General features: G+C 47.8%; 1 long non-coding RNA gene across 1 annotated transcript; it reads right to left on the bottom strand.

The window, feature by feature from the left end:
• Positions 1-4,241: 4,241 nt before the first annotated feature.
• Positions 4,242-13,138, bottom strand: LOC142015924 (uncharacterized). Its single transcript, XR_012646242.1, has 3 exons — positions 7,066-13,138; positions 5,450-6,846; positions 4,242-4,736 (listed from the first exon to the last, which is right to left on the bottom strand). It is a non-coding gene; the product is annotated as an uncharacterized LOC142015924 (long non-coding RNA).
• Positions 13,139-13,356: the final 218 nt, after the last annotated feature.

Genomic DNA, 13,356 nt, shown 5'->3' on the forward strand with positions numbered 1-13,356 from the left:
TCCTGTAAAGCAGTTCTTCCCCCACCTCACAAGCACAGAGTCTAAGATAGAAACAGCTTGTTTAATGACCATAACCTACCCCAAGGTTACAGTGACAGACGCAGTGTATCTAAGCAAAGGAGAGACAAACCCCTTTACCAAGATCCCAGCCCCATATGCAGTAAAACCAAGTCTCTTGCTGGGGCTCTTGGCCCTTTACCCCACACACAGTTCCAGGATGTACCTCCCGCAGTACAATCCCAAACCCAGAGCCCACAGATACATCACCAGGGCAGTACTAGCTGCCCACTTGTCTGCAGCATCCCCTTGCTGCCACCTGCTGGCTACTCCTCCTACCAGCCACCTGCCAGTTGCCACTGCTCCTACCAGCCACCCACCAGTCACCATCATTGTTCCCTTACCAATTGCACTGCTAGGGAATCACCCTGAGGCAGAATCCTGTGATTTCAGCTCTGCATAGCCTCAGCTGCCACTTTGAAATTTCAGCTCTTAATATCTCTACTAAGGTTTTATGAACACCCTAATACCAAACTCTACCTTTCACCACATGGGGAGAACTAGGCAAGCAAGGCTTATAGCCACAGAGCCAAAGCACTCAACAAACTGACTTAACTAGGATTCCCCCCCCCCCCTTTCTGGTTTACAATGCTTTAAACAAGAGAGCCCTGTGCAATCAATGTCTTATGCAGCTATGGCGACTGCCCTGTCCCCCACAACAACCCAGAGCATTCGTGAGATCTCACAACTCCCACACTGAGTGTCAGCTTAAATTGTGATTCTACAACAACCTATTTACAATAGACCAAATCTCATGGCTGACTTGCTACCCATTAGGCTTTGCCTGAAAGGTATCACACATGCACACCTTTGCATTCTCATGCAGATGACCTCTAGGAGACACATTCCTCCCAGCCTCAGTAACCTTGCGTTCCTGCTGCCACATTCCCTACACCTGCTTCTCACAAACAGTGCTTGCCCCTCTGTGTTCAATACTGTTTTTGTAGAGAGACCAACAAACCTGTCTACCTAGAATCTTTAAGTCATGCTACACTTGCATCTTTTAAAAGACAGCTTGTGATTGGCTTATTTTCTCTATTTGTCAGGGCTCTTCCTTTGCTGTTCCTTCCTCTGCCACCAGCAGGGAGCCTCAGGGCCTAGTTTAGCCTATCAGCTAACTATCAAAGTTATCCACACACACATGCAAGAAGCTCAGGAAACACCCAGGAAGAATTAGACAGGCTAGAGCAAGGCTGGAGATAACCAGGTTAACTCAGTCAGGGAGGGTGAGGCTCACCACCAGCAGTTGACCTGGAGGCACAGAACAGCAAGAGAGAAGAAACTGCCTTTGTATTCAGCTAGCACTTGTTTAATCCTGAGCTGAGTGTCAAATTTGCACATGAAATGCAGCTCAGCAATTTCTCTTTGGAGCCTGATTTTAAAATTATTTTGCTGTAGGATAGCTACTTTTAAATCTGTTACTGTGTGTCCTGGGAGACTGAAGTGCTCTGGGGCAAATAGATTTAAAAAAAAAAAATCTCCGGGATGGCACTTAGTGCTGCCAAGAGACAATGACCTCTCAAGGTCCCTTCCAGTTGTGTATGTGTAATTGAGCATGACTAGCTGGCAGCTGGAAACAGGAGTTTGCAAGGGAGAGGAGGTGAACCCCCACTTAACCAGATGAGAGCTATTGTGTGTGTTTTCTGGGCTGTTTGTTCAAATTTTAATATCAGTTACTGTTTTGATTTCAGTTACTTGTGGGTGCATTTGTTTGCTAGGCTAATTGTTTGTTTGAATTTCAGTTACTGATTGAGCTCAGTTACAGTGGCAGGTAGTGTACATGGGAGTGACTGAGCCCCTGTGCCTCATCAGGAAGTAAGAGGGACCAAGGAGAGAGAGCTTTAAAAGCTAAAAGCCAAGCAACCACCATGACTGTGATCAGCTGGGAGCTGCAAACAGGGAGCTTGGAAAGGCAGTCCTACTATGCTTAGGAAGACTTGCAACACCAGTGCCAGCACTGCTCCTGTTTCCTCCACCTGTGCCCGTACCCAACAGATCACCTGACCGTGGATGCCTCTACCCAGACCCTGGTGCAGTTTTGCAGAGACCATGGCTTGCATTTCCCACTTACTGAAATCCAGGCTCAGGGGAGCATCCAGTATGGCAGGTGTCTGCAGGTGGACTCTTATGTAGCAGGTAGAATAGCACAAGTGGCTAGGATGAGGAGAGTATCCACCTGGTGACATAGAAGCCTGAGGTACCTATTTAGCTGCAGTGGACTGCTGGAACACCAGTGGTGAAGGGGGAGATGGCTCTGTCTGAGGAAGGCACTCACAGCTGGCTACTTCTCACAGCAGGCAGCGCTCCACCCCTGCTTCCAACCCTCCCACTATGATTCTGGAAAACTGTTATGCTACTCTGGATACCATAGGTGACAGATCCTCCACTGAAGAGGAGAAGCCAAGCACTCCCCAGGCTGGGAGGTCTGCATCCACCACTGTGAGGAGGAGACACAGGGTAGTGGTGATTGGAGACTCTCTTCTGAGAGAACAAAGGCACCCATCTATTGCCCTGACATAATATCCCAGGAGGCATGCTGCATGCCAGGGGCCTGTATCCAAGACATTATAGAGGGACTGAGGATCATCCAGCCTTCTACTACCCCATGATCTTCATCCATGTGGGCATGAACGATACTGCAAGGTGTGACGCGGAGCAGAACGAGAGCGACTACAGGGCTCCGGAAGTATAGGTGAAGGAGTCTGGAGTGCAGGTAGTATTCTCCTCTGCCCCTCCTGTGCATCCCTGAGGTGAATACCTGACTGCGAAGATGGTGTCATCAGAAAGGCTTTGGCTTCCTTGACCACGGGATGCTAGTCCAAGAAGGACTGCTAAACAGAGATAGGGCTCGCCTTTCGAGGAAGGGGAAGACCATTTTTGGATGCAGACTGGCTAACCTAGTAAGGAGGGCTTTATGGCTACGTCTACATGTGAAGCCAACATCGAAATAGGCTATTTCGATGAATAACGTCTACACATCCTCCAGGGCTGGCAACGTCGATGTTCAACGTCGACGTTGCGCAGCACCACATCGAAATAGGCGCTGCGAGGGAACGTCTACACGCCAAAGTAGCACACATCGAAATAAGGGTGCCAGGCACAGCTGCAGACAGGGTCACAGGGCAGACTCAACAGCAAGCCACTCCCTTAAAGGGCCCCTCCCAGACACAGTTGCACTAAACAACACAAGATCCACAGAGCCGACAACTGGTTGCAGACCCTGTGCCTGCAGCATGGATCCCCAGCTGCCGCAGCAGCAGCCAGAAGCCCTGGGCTAAGGGCTTCTGCCCACGGTGACCATAAAGCCCCGCAGGGGCTGGAGAGAGAGCGTCTCTCAACCCCTCAGCTGATGGCCGCCATGGAGGACCCGGCAATTTCGAAGTTGTGGGACGCGCAATGACTACACGGTCCCTACTTCGACGTTGAACATCGAAGTAGGGCGCTATTCCAATCCCCTCATGAGGTTAGCGACTTCGACGTCTCGCCGCCTAACGTCGAAGTTAACTTCGAAATAGCGCCCCACACGTGTAGCCGCGACGGGCGCTATTTCGAAGTAGCGTGCACGTGTAGACACAGTTTATATTAGGTTCGATGGGGCAGGTGACCCACAGATAAGAGAAAAACCTGGAAACCTGGGAGTTGAGCCAGAAATGGGAGGGAACATGGGCTATAACAGCAGGGGTGGTGGGGGGGAAGAGGGACTCGGCAGAACTGGGGGGCAAAACCAAATCAGTATCTTGGATGCCTACATACAAATGCAAGAGTACGGGTAATAAGCAGGACAACCTTGAAGTCCTAATAAATGAACACAACTGTGACATGGCTGCATCTACACTATGAGATAAATTTGATTTTTAACCTTGTTATGAATTTGAATTAAGTGTCCACGACGCTTCTTGAAATTTGACCCATCTTTTTTCCATGTTGAGTTTCCAAATCCCCATTGTCCTGCTCAAGTTCTACAACGTGACCAGTGCATTGTGGATACCTATCCCACAGTGCCTTAGCCCAGGTTGCTTGTGGGCATTTCATGTTTGAATCCCAGAATGCAAAACACTGTCCCAGAATTCAGAGCACCAGTAACTGCACAAAAACAAACTGGGGCTTGCGCCATCTCCTGCTGCAGGATTCTAGTGCAAGCATGGATCCCCAAATGCTTCAACTCATAGCACACATTGTTTCAGCAACGACACTGGCTGTCGTGCAACTTTTATTTCAGTTACAAAGCTCAGTGATGGTTCACTATCATGATGATGACAATGGTTTGGAACAGCAAATCTCCCAACGCTGGTCCAAGAACTCAGAGATGCTGTCTGCCCTGGATATATGGGTGACAGTGGAGCAGCAGTTTTGGCTCATGAGACGAGCACGCAGTGGTGAGAAAATGTTGTTTAGGAGTCCTAGGACAACCAGCAGTAGGTGCAGAACTTTCGCATGCACAAGCCCACTTTTATGAAACTTTGTGATGTGCTAGCCCCACCCTGAAGTGCAGCAACACAAGAACGAGGCTGGCTTTAACAGCTCAGAAGTGAGTGGAAATCACACTGTGGAAGTTTGCAATGCCTGGCAGTTACCTGTCAGTGGTAAATCAATTCAGGGTGGGCAGATCTACAGTGAGGGTCATGGTGATGCAGGTGGCCCTTGCAATCTGTTAGCATCTCCTCCGGAAGACTGTGACCCTGGGGCTACGTCTACACGTGCACCCAACTTCGAAATAGCTTATTTCGATGTTGCGACATCGAAATAGGCTATTTCGATGAATAACGTCTACACGTCCTCCAGGGCTGGCAACGTCGATGTTCAACTTCGACGTTGCTCAGCCCAACATCGAAATAGGCACAGTGAGGGAACGTCTACACGGCAAAGTAGCACACATCGAAATAAGGGAGCCAGGCACAGCTGCAGACAGGGTCACGGGGCGGACTCAACAGCAAGTCGCTCCCTTAAAGGGCCCCTCCCAGACACACTTTCATTAAACAGTGCAAGATACACAGAGCCAACAACTAGTTGCAGACCCTGTATATGCAGCATGGATCCCCAGCTGCAGCAGCAGCAGCCAGAAGCCCTGGGCTAAGGGCTGCTGCCCATGGTGACCACAGAGCCCGGCAAGGGCTGGAGAGAGAGTATCTCTCAACCCCCCAGCTGATGGCCGCCATGGAGGACCCCGCTATTTCGATGTTGCGGGACGCGGATCGTCTACACGTCCCTACTTCGATGTTGAACGTCGAAGTAGGGCGCTATTCCCATCCGCTCATGGGGTTAGCGACTTCGACGTCTCGCCGCCTAACGTCGATTTCAACTTCGAAATAGCGCCCAACACGTGTAGACGTGACGGGCGCTATTTCGAAGTTACTGCCGCTACTTCGAAGTAGCGTGCACGTGTAGACGCAGCCTGGGAGACATACAGGCCATAGTGGATGGCTTTGCTGCCCAGGAGTTTCCTAACTGCAGTGGGGCAATAGATGGCATGCGCATGCCCATCATGGCCCTGGCCCACCTTGCTTCTGAGTACATAAATCGAAAGGGGTACTTCTCAACGGTGCTGCAGGAGTTGGTAGATCACAAACGTCGTTTCACTGACATCAGTGTTGGCTGGTCAGGGATGGTTTATGACACTCGCATATTCTGAAATTCTGGCCTGTACAGAAACCCCCTGGCTGGAACTTTTTTCCCCAGTTAGAAAATCAGGATTGGCAATGTGGACATACCTACTGTAATATTGGCCAAGCCTGCTTACCCTCTGCTCCCTTGCCCCACACAGGAGCCCTGGACCCTCGTAAGGAAAATTTTAGTCACAAAGTCAGCAGGTGCAGAATGGTGGTGGAATGCACCTTTGGCCATTTAAAAGCGCAGTTCGCTTATTGACCCATTTGGACCTTTCTGAAACTAATGTCCCCACCGTTATGACAGCATGTGCACAGCACACACGAATCCAGGTGAGACACTTTCCCATCGATCTGGAATTCCAAAACTGAGGCCATAGGCAAGGCTTACTCGCAGCTGCCTACACAACCATCCACCAGTAACCACACTGAGGCAGCAGCAGCCATAAGGGATACTTTAACAAACAGGTTCATGAGTGAGCCATAATGCACATGCTAGCAATGTCTTTCTCTGTCGTAATGCCAATAAATCATAGTGTATCTTAATGAATGAATGCTTTTGCTTGGTGGGAGGGGGTTAAGTTGCAGTATATAGAATGCATGTGGCGGGCTGCTGTGCCTTCAGCCCTCCCCCAACCCCCAGTACGACTTGTGTTCCCTACCTCTCCTGCACGCCACAAAAATCACACTGAGCTCCAAGGAATTACTTTAGCGGGGCAGGGGGAGTTGTTTTAGAGGCAGGGGAAAGGAGCCTTCTAAAGGATGCTTGAACAGCCTTTTGCTGTGGCCCTTGGGGCTGGAGCAGCGAGCTATCCTTGCCCTCCCTCCCTGAGTTCAGGGACTGTGATGACAGAGGGGTGACAACATCTCTTCAGGGAAGATTCCAGGCAGCAGGTATTGGCTCCTGCATTGCTGTGTTGTGAGTCCCTCTGCAGCAAGGAGCACAGGATCTCTGTTTGCTCCATAACTGCCGTTATGAGCTTTGTCACAGCCTCAGCCTGCTTTGCCGCTTGCTGCTTCTGGAATTCAGCCATTGACTGATGGCACTGAGTTGTACTATGACACCACTGGGCAGTGTCCTTCAGCAGCTTGGCGCGCTCAGCTTCGTTCCACTCCATGGGCCGCAGAATAACATCCTGCATGCACCTCTTACTCCTGTTCCTCTCTGCAACACTAGCCATTGCCTCTGGAAAGTGAAGGACAAAATTAAGATACAGTTCACTTAATGTGCTTTCAAATGGAATGAATGGGTCTCTCTCTATTATCAGGGAAAGTTGCCTTTTTGAAGGCCACTGAAGGCTTATTACAGATGGGATAGCATGTATGCATTACACAATACATCAGCTGCCATCACTTATCCAGCACATTTCTTTGTGGACATGGTAAGCTATAAGCAATTGCTTACTTTTCAGGGGAAATGGAGGGCTGCAAAGCTGTCAGGTGTCCTGGCCAGGTGTCCTGGAGCACAGAATTTTTTTCAGATATTCCTGGAGCAATCCTCCCCAGTGATCAAGCTGTGTCGGAGGGACGGTGGAGAAGGGCTCAATTACAGCCACAGGGTGACTGTGTGGTGTGGTGCGGGAGTGGCTGTTCGATGTACAATAAAACTAATGAAAAACAAAATAATAATAATCCAAAGAAATGCTTTCCACCCTGGGTGGAAAGGGACATGAGAAGGGAGACGCCCATCAGAGCCTGGCATCCGCAGGGCATGGGGACTCCTGAAAAATGTAAAGAAATGCTGGATGAAAAGGGACATGGGGGGAGGGAGTTGCGGGGAGACATCCGGCAGAGCCCAGCAGTTGTGTGGCATGGGGGATTCCTGTAAAGTAAAAAGAAATGCTGGGTGGAAAGGGACATGGGGAGATGGCGATGACCCGGAGAGCCCAGCATCTGCAGGGCATGCAGGATTCCTGTAAAGTAATAAGAAATGCTGGGTGGAAAGGGACATGGGAAAGGAGACGCCCATCAGAGCCTGGCATCAGCGGGGCATGGGGACTCCTGAAATATGTAAAGAAATACTGGGTGAAAAGGGACATGGTTGGGGTGGTGAAGCCCCACAGAACCTGTGTTGAATGGAAAGGGACATGGGAGAGGAGAAGCCCCACAGAGCCTGCAAACTACTTTGGGGGGTGAGGAACAGAGCACCCACCAGCTGCTGCAGGCAAATGCAAAGGAGCAGGAAGCATGCTTTAAAAAAATACATATATATATATGCACTCCATCCCAAGAAACATTAACACGCTGTTCTGACAGGCACAGAACCATAGCGAACCTGTATGCATACCCAACCCTTATACCTATACTCACCCCCAAACCGCTTCCACCATGCGGAATAAATAATCACCTGAACAGCAGGAGGTAGATGAGGATTTCTTCAGACAACTAAAATAAGCTTCCAAATCACAGGCCCTGGTTCTCATGGGAGACTTCAATCATCCAGACACTTGTTGGGAGACCAATACAGCAACACACAGACAATCCAGGAAGTTTTTGGAGAATGTTGGGGATAACTTCTTGGTGCAAATGCTGAAGGAATTGACCAGGGGCTGTGCGCAACTTGACCTGCTGCTCAGAAACAGGGAAGAACTAGTAGGAGAAATAGAAGTGGGTGGCAATCTGGGCTGCAGCAACCATGATATAGTAGATTTCAGGATCCTGACAAAAAGAAGGAAGGTGAGCAGTAATATACAGACCCTTGATTTCAGGAGAGCAGACTTTGACTGCCTGAGAGAACTGATGGACAGGATCCCCTGGGAAAAGAAGATGAAGGGGAAAAAGAGTTGAAGAGAACTGGCAGTATTTTAAAGAAGTCTTACTGAAGGCAAAGGAACAAACCATCCCACTGTATAGTAAAGAAATGCAAATATGATAGGCAACCAGCTTGGCTTAACAGGGTAAACCTTGGTCAGTTTAAACTCAAAAAGGATGTATATAACAAATGGAAACATGGACAGTTGACAAAGGAAAACTAGATGTACACAAATCCATGGATCTGGATTTAATGCACCCAAGGGTACTGAGGGAATTAGCAGAAGTCATTGCTGAGCCTTTGGCTGTTAACTTTGAAGACTCTTGGAGATCAGGATACATTGCGGTTGACTGGAAAAAGGCATATGTAGTGCCCATCTCTAGAAAAGGAAAGAAGGACAATCCAGGGTGTTATAGATCCGTCAGCCTTACTTCAACCCTTGGGAAAATAATGGAGGGCATCCTCAAAGAATCCATTATGGAGCACTTGGAAGAGGGGAAAGTGATCAAGAGCAGTCAACATGGATTTACCAAGGGCAAGTCGTGCCTGACCAATCTGATTAACTTCTATGAAGAGGTAACATGCTCCGTGGACATGGGGAAGTCAGTGGATGTGATATACCTTGGCTTCAGCAAAGCTTCTGATACAGTCTCCCACAACATTCTTGCCCATAAGTTGAGGAAGTATGGATTAGATCCATGGACTATATGATGGTGGTGAGAAACTGTTCTCAGTATTGTCTTGCAACAACAAATATAGTGCCCATTTCCAAAAAAGGAAAGAAGGACAATCCAGGGAACTGGATAGACCCATCAGCCTTACTTCAATCCCTGGGAAAATAATGGAGGGAATCCTCAAAGAATCCACTTTGGAGCACTTGGAAAAGGGGAAAGTGATCAAGAGTAGTCAACACAGATTCATATTGATAGTATTTTTCTCACCTTGATAGTATTTTTCTGATTCGTCAACCTTGATTACTATTTTTGGCTCTCTGTGCCTTAAATATTGAGTCTGTTCTGGTATGGCTATGATCTGAAGAAGTGGGTTTGTCTCACGAAAGCTCATCACCTAATAAATTATTCTGTTAGTCTTTAAAGTGCTACTGGACTGTTTTTTTGTTCTCAGTGGTATCAGACGGCAGAACAAGGAGCAACAATCTGAAGTTACAGAGGGAGAGGTGTAGGTTGGATATTAAGAAAAAACACTTCACCAGGAAGGTAGTGAAGCACTGGAACGCATTGCCTAGAGAGGTGGTGGATTCTCCATCCCTAGAGGTTAAGTCCCGGCTTGACAAGATTCTGCCTGGGATGACATAGTTGGTGTTGATCCTGCTTGAAGCAGGGGGCTGGAGTAGATGACCTCCTGAGGTCCCCTCCAGCCCTATGATTCTATGCAGAATAAATACTCACCCGAACAGCTTGGTTCAGGGGGCTCACGGCCTAGCGTGGAGTGGCATGGGGTGGTGACTGGCATGGAGGATACTGGTTCCAGGTCCATGGTGATGAGCTCTGGACTGTCTGGAAGAACTTCCTTGGTCGCCTGCTCATTTACCCCTTTCTCCGGGGTCTCCCCAAGCCCCATACCAGGGCCTCCAGAATTGTCGTAATTAAGACCAGGCTCCTTGGTGCGGTTGCTCCCCATAAGCATGTGCAGCTGTTCATAATAGCGGTAGGTCGATGGAGCTGCCCCTGACCACTGGTTGGCTTCCTGGACTTCTTGATAGGCCTGCTGGAGAACTTTCACCTTCACCTGGCATTGCATTGAGTCCTGGGAGTAACCTCTGGTGGTCATCTTGCATGTGTATAGATTGCCACATTTCTCTTCACCACTGATTGGTCTCCCCAGATCATTAAAAAAAACAGAATTTCCTGGTAGGTCCATGCCGTGGCTCACTTGCAACCCTAAGAAGTACTAGGCAGATCACAACACTGAGTGCTCATGATTGCAGTAGATAGCTAACGATGCAATTGCTACCGATGTGGTGCGATGGTTATCAACGCAGTGTGATGGGCAAAGGAATTTTTTCATAATGGGAGTCCTTTATATTTGCAGGACTGGGTACTGCTGAATTCCAATTCAAATTCAGTCAAAAATTTGCAGGCTTCCTGTGACCTTCTTCCTGCACACCTGTATGGAGAGCAGCAAAGAAGGAAGCGGCCACACATGGAGGGTCAACGGCGTAGCTTTGTGGGATACATATGGGACACGTCTGGAATCTAATAAATTCGAATTAAGGATATGACACTACCACACAAGCCTTTATTCAAGATTTTAAATTCAAAATTCACACTATACGCGTCCCATAATATCAACATTTTGTTATCGGTATTATGGTTCAATAAATTGAGTTAGTAGTATTAACTGTGAAGACAGTGATGTTTTAATACTGAACTAACTCCTTTTAAATTTGATTTTATCTCATAGTGTAGACACAGCCGAAGTGACCATGAAATCACAGAGTTTATGATTCTAAGGAGTGGTACAAAGAAGAACAGCAAAATAGAGAAAATTGATTTCAGGAAGGCAGACTTCGGTAAACTTGGTGCTTGTAGGTAAGGTCACATAGGAAGCAACACTAACAGGAAAAACAACTGAAGAGGGTTGACAGTTTTTCAAAGGGGCATTATTACGGGCCCCAAAACAAATTATTCTGCTGTGTAGGAAAGATAGTAAGTATGGCAAAACACGTCTTTGGCTTAACCAGGAGATCTTGCATGATCTCAAAAACAAAAAGGAGTCATATAAAATGTGGAAACTAGGACAAATGATGAAGGATGAATGTAAGGAAACAATACAGATATGCAGGGGCAAGATTAGAAAGGCAAAGGCACAAAATGAGCTCAAACTAGCCAGAGACATAAAGGGTAACAAGAAGACATTCTATAAATATATTAGAAGCAAGAGAAAGACCAGGGACAGGGTATGCCCACTGCTTTGTGAGGTGGGAGAAACAATATCAGAAAATTTGGAAATGGCAGAGATGCTTAATGACTTCTTTGTTTCAAATCTTCAACAAGAAGTCGGATGAAGGAATGTCTACAATAGCGCATTCTAGTGAGAGTGGAATAGGTTTAGAAGATAAAACAAAAAAACAACTTAAATACTTAGAAAAGTTAGATGTCTCCAAGTCCACGCTTGATTAAATGAATCCTAGAATACTCAAGGACCTGACAGAAGAGGTGTCTGAGCTTTTAGCTTTCATCTTTGAAAAGTCATGGAAGTCCAGGGAGATTCCCCAAAACTGGAAAACTGCAAATATAGTGCCCATCTAAAAAGGGGGGAATAAGAGCAACCCAGTCAGTTTAATTTCTGTGCCAGGAAACATGGAGCAAGTAATTAAGGAATTCACCTGCAAGCATCTGTAAGAAAATAAGGTGATAGGTAACGGCCAGCACAGATTTGTAAAGAACAAATCATGCCAAACCGGTCTGATAGTTTTATTTGATAGGATAACAAGTCTGTGGACAAGGGATAAGTGGTGGATGTGGTAATCTAGACTTTAATAAGGTATTTGATATGTTCTCACATGATGTTCTTATCAATAAACTAAGCAAATACAACTTAGATGGGACTACTATAACATGGGTGCATAAACTGGCTGGATAACCATTCTCAGAGGGTAGTTTACGATGGTTCACAATCATGCTAGAAGGACATAACAAGGTGGGTTCTGCAAGGGTCTGTTTTGAAACAGGTTCTGTTCAATATCTTCATAAATGATTTAGATATTGACAAAGAATATGCTTCGTAAATTTGCAGATGATACCAAGTTAGGAGGGTTTGCAACTGCTTTGGAAAATGATTTGGACACAGCGGATGAATGGTCTGAAGTAAATAGGATGAAATTTAATAAAGACAAATGCAAAGTACCCCACTTAGGAAGGAACAGTCAGTTTCACACATGCAGAATGGGAAGCCACTATCTAGAAATAAGTACTGTAGAAAGGAATCTAGGTATCTGATGTGGAGAAATTGGAGAAGGACCAGAGAAGACCAACAAGAATTAAAGGTCTAGAGAACAAGAGCTATGAGGAAAGACTGCAAAAATTGGACTTCTTTACTTTAGAAAAGAGAAAACTTAGAGGGGACATGATAGTGGTTTTCAAGTACCTAAAAAAGGGTTACAAGGAAGAGGAAGAAAAAATTGTTCTTCTTAGCCTCTGAGAATCGGGCAAGAAGCACTGGCCTTAAACTATAGCAAAGGAGGTTTGGGTTGGACGTTAGAAAAAAACTTCCTAACTGTCAGGGTGGTTAAATGCTGGAATAAATTGCCTAGGGAGGTTGTGGAATCTCCATCCCTGGAAATATGTAAGAGCAGGTTAGATATACACACTGTGCGATGGCTCAGATCCCCACTGTCCAATACATTGTCCGTTTGCCATATTTGGTGAACTGGACATGGTGGTGTGGTGAAGAAAAGCCACAAACATGGAGTACCCTCCACCTGCTCCATGCACGCACCCCACCATTTGGTGGGGCAAGCAAGGGGCGGCAGCAGCGGAGGTGGCTCCGAGCCGCAGGCTCCTGTGGCCCTGGTGCACCCCTCCAGCGAGGGGTGGCTGTGGTGAGTAATTTCGGGGCGCCTGGCTCACTGGTGGGTGGCGCCTGGCTCAGGGGGGCTGTGGCGATTGTGAAATTTCTTTTGGAGACCAGTGTCGGAGGGGGAGCCGTGTTAGTCTGGATCTGTAACAGCAACGAAGGGTCCCGGGGCACCTTACAGAGGTGAGCGTGCAGCGCCGCGCACAGCCGAAGGGGCAGGGGATAGGGACGAGTGACACCGCTGACTGCGGCGCCGCCTGGGCTAAGGGCTGGGCACGAGCCCGGGATACCTGGGTCCCGTTTCCTGCTCCGCTGCAGGCGTCCGGCGGACTGCGGGAAGCCCCTGCGGCCCCCACAGGCCACGAGCTCCGCATAGCTTCACGCGGGGTGGGGGGGGGCACCCGG

Source organism: Carettochelys insculpta, chromosome 7 (genome assembly GCF_033958435.1).
Source record: "Carettochelys insculpta isolate YL-2023 chromosome 7, ASM3395843v1, whole genome shotgun sequence".
NCBI classification, from domain to species: Eukaryota; Metazoa; Chordata; order Testudines; family Carettochelyidae; genus Carettochelys; species Carettochelys insculpta.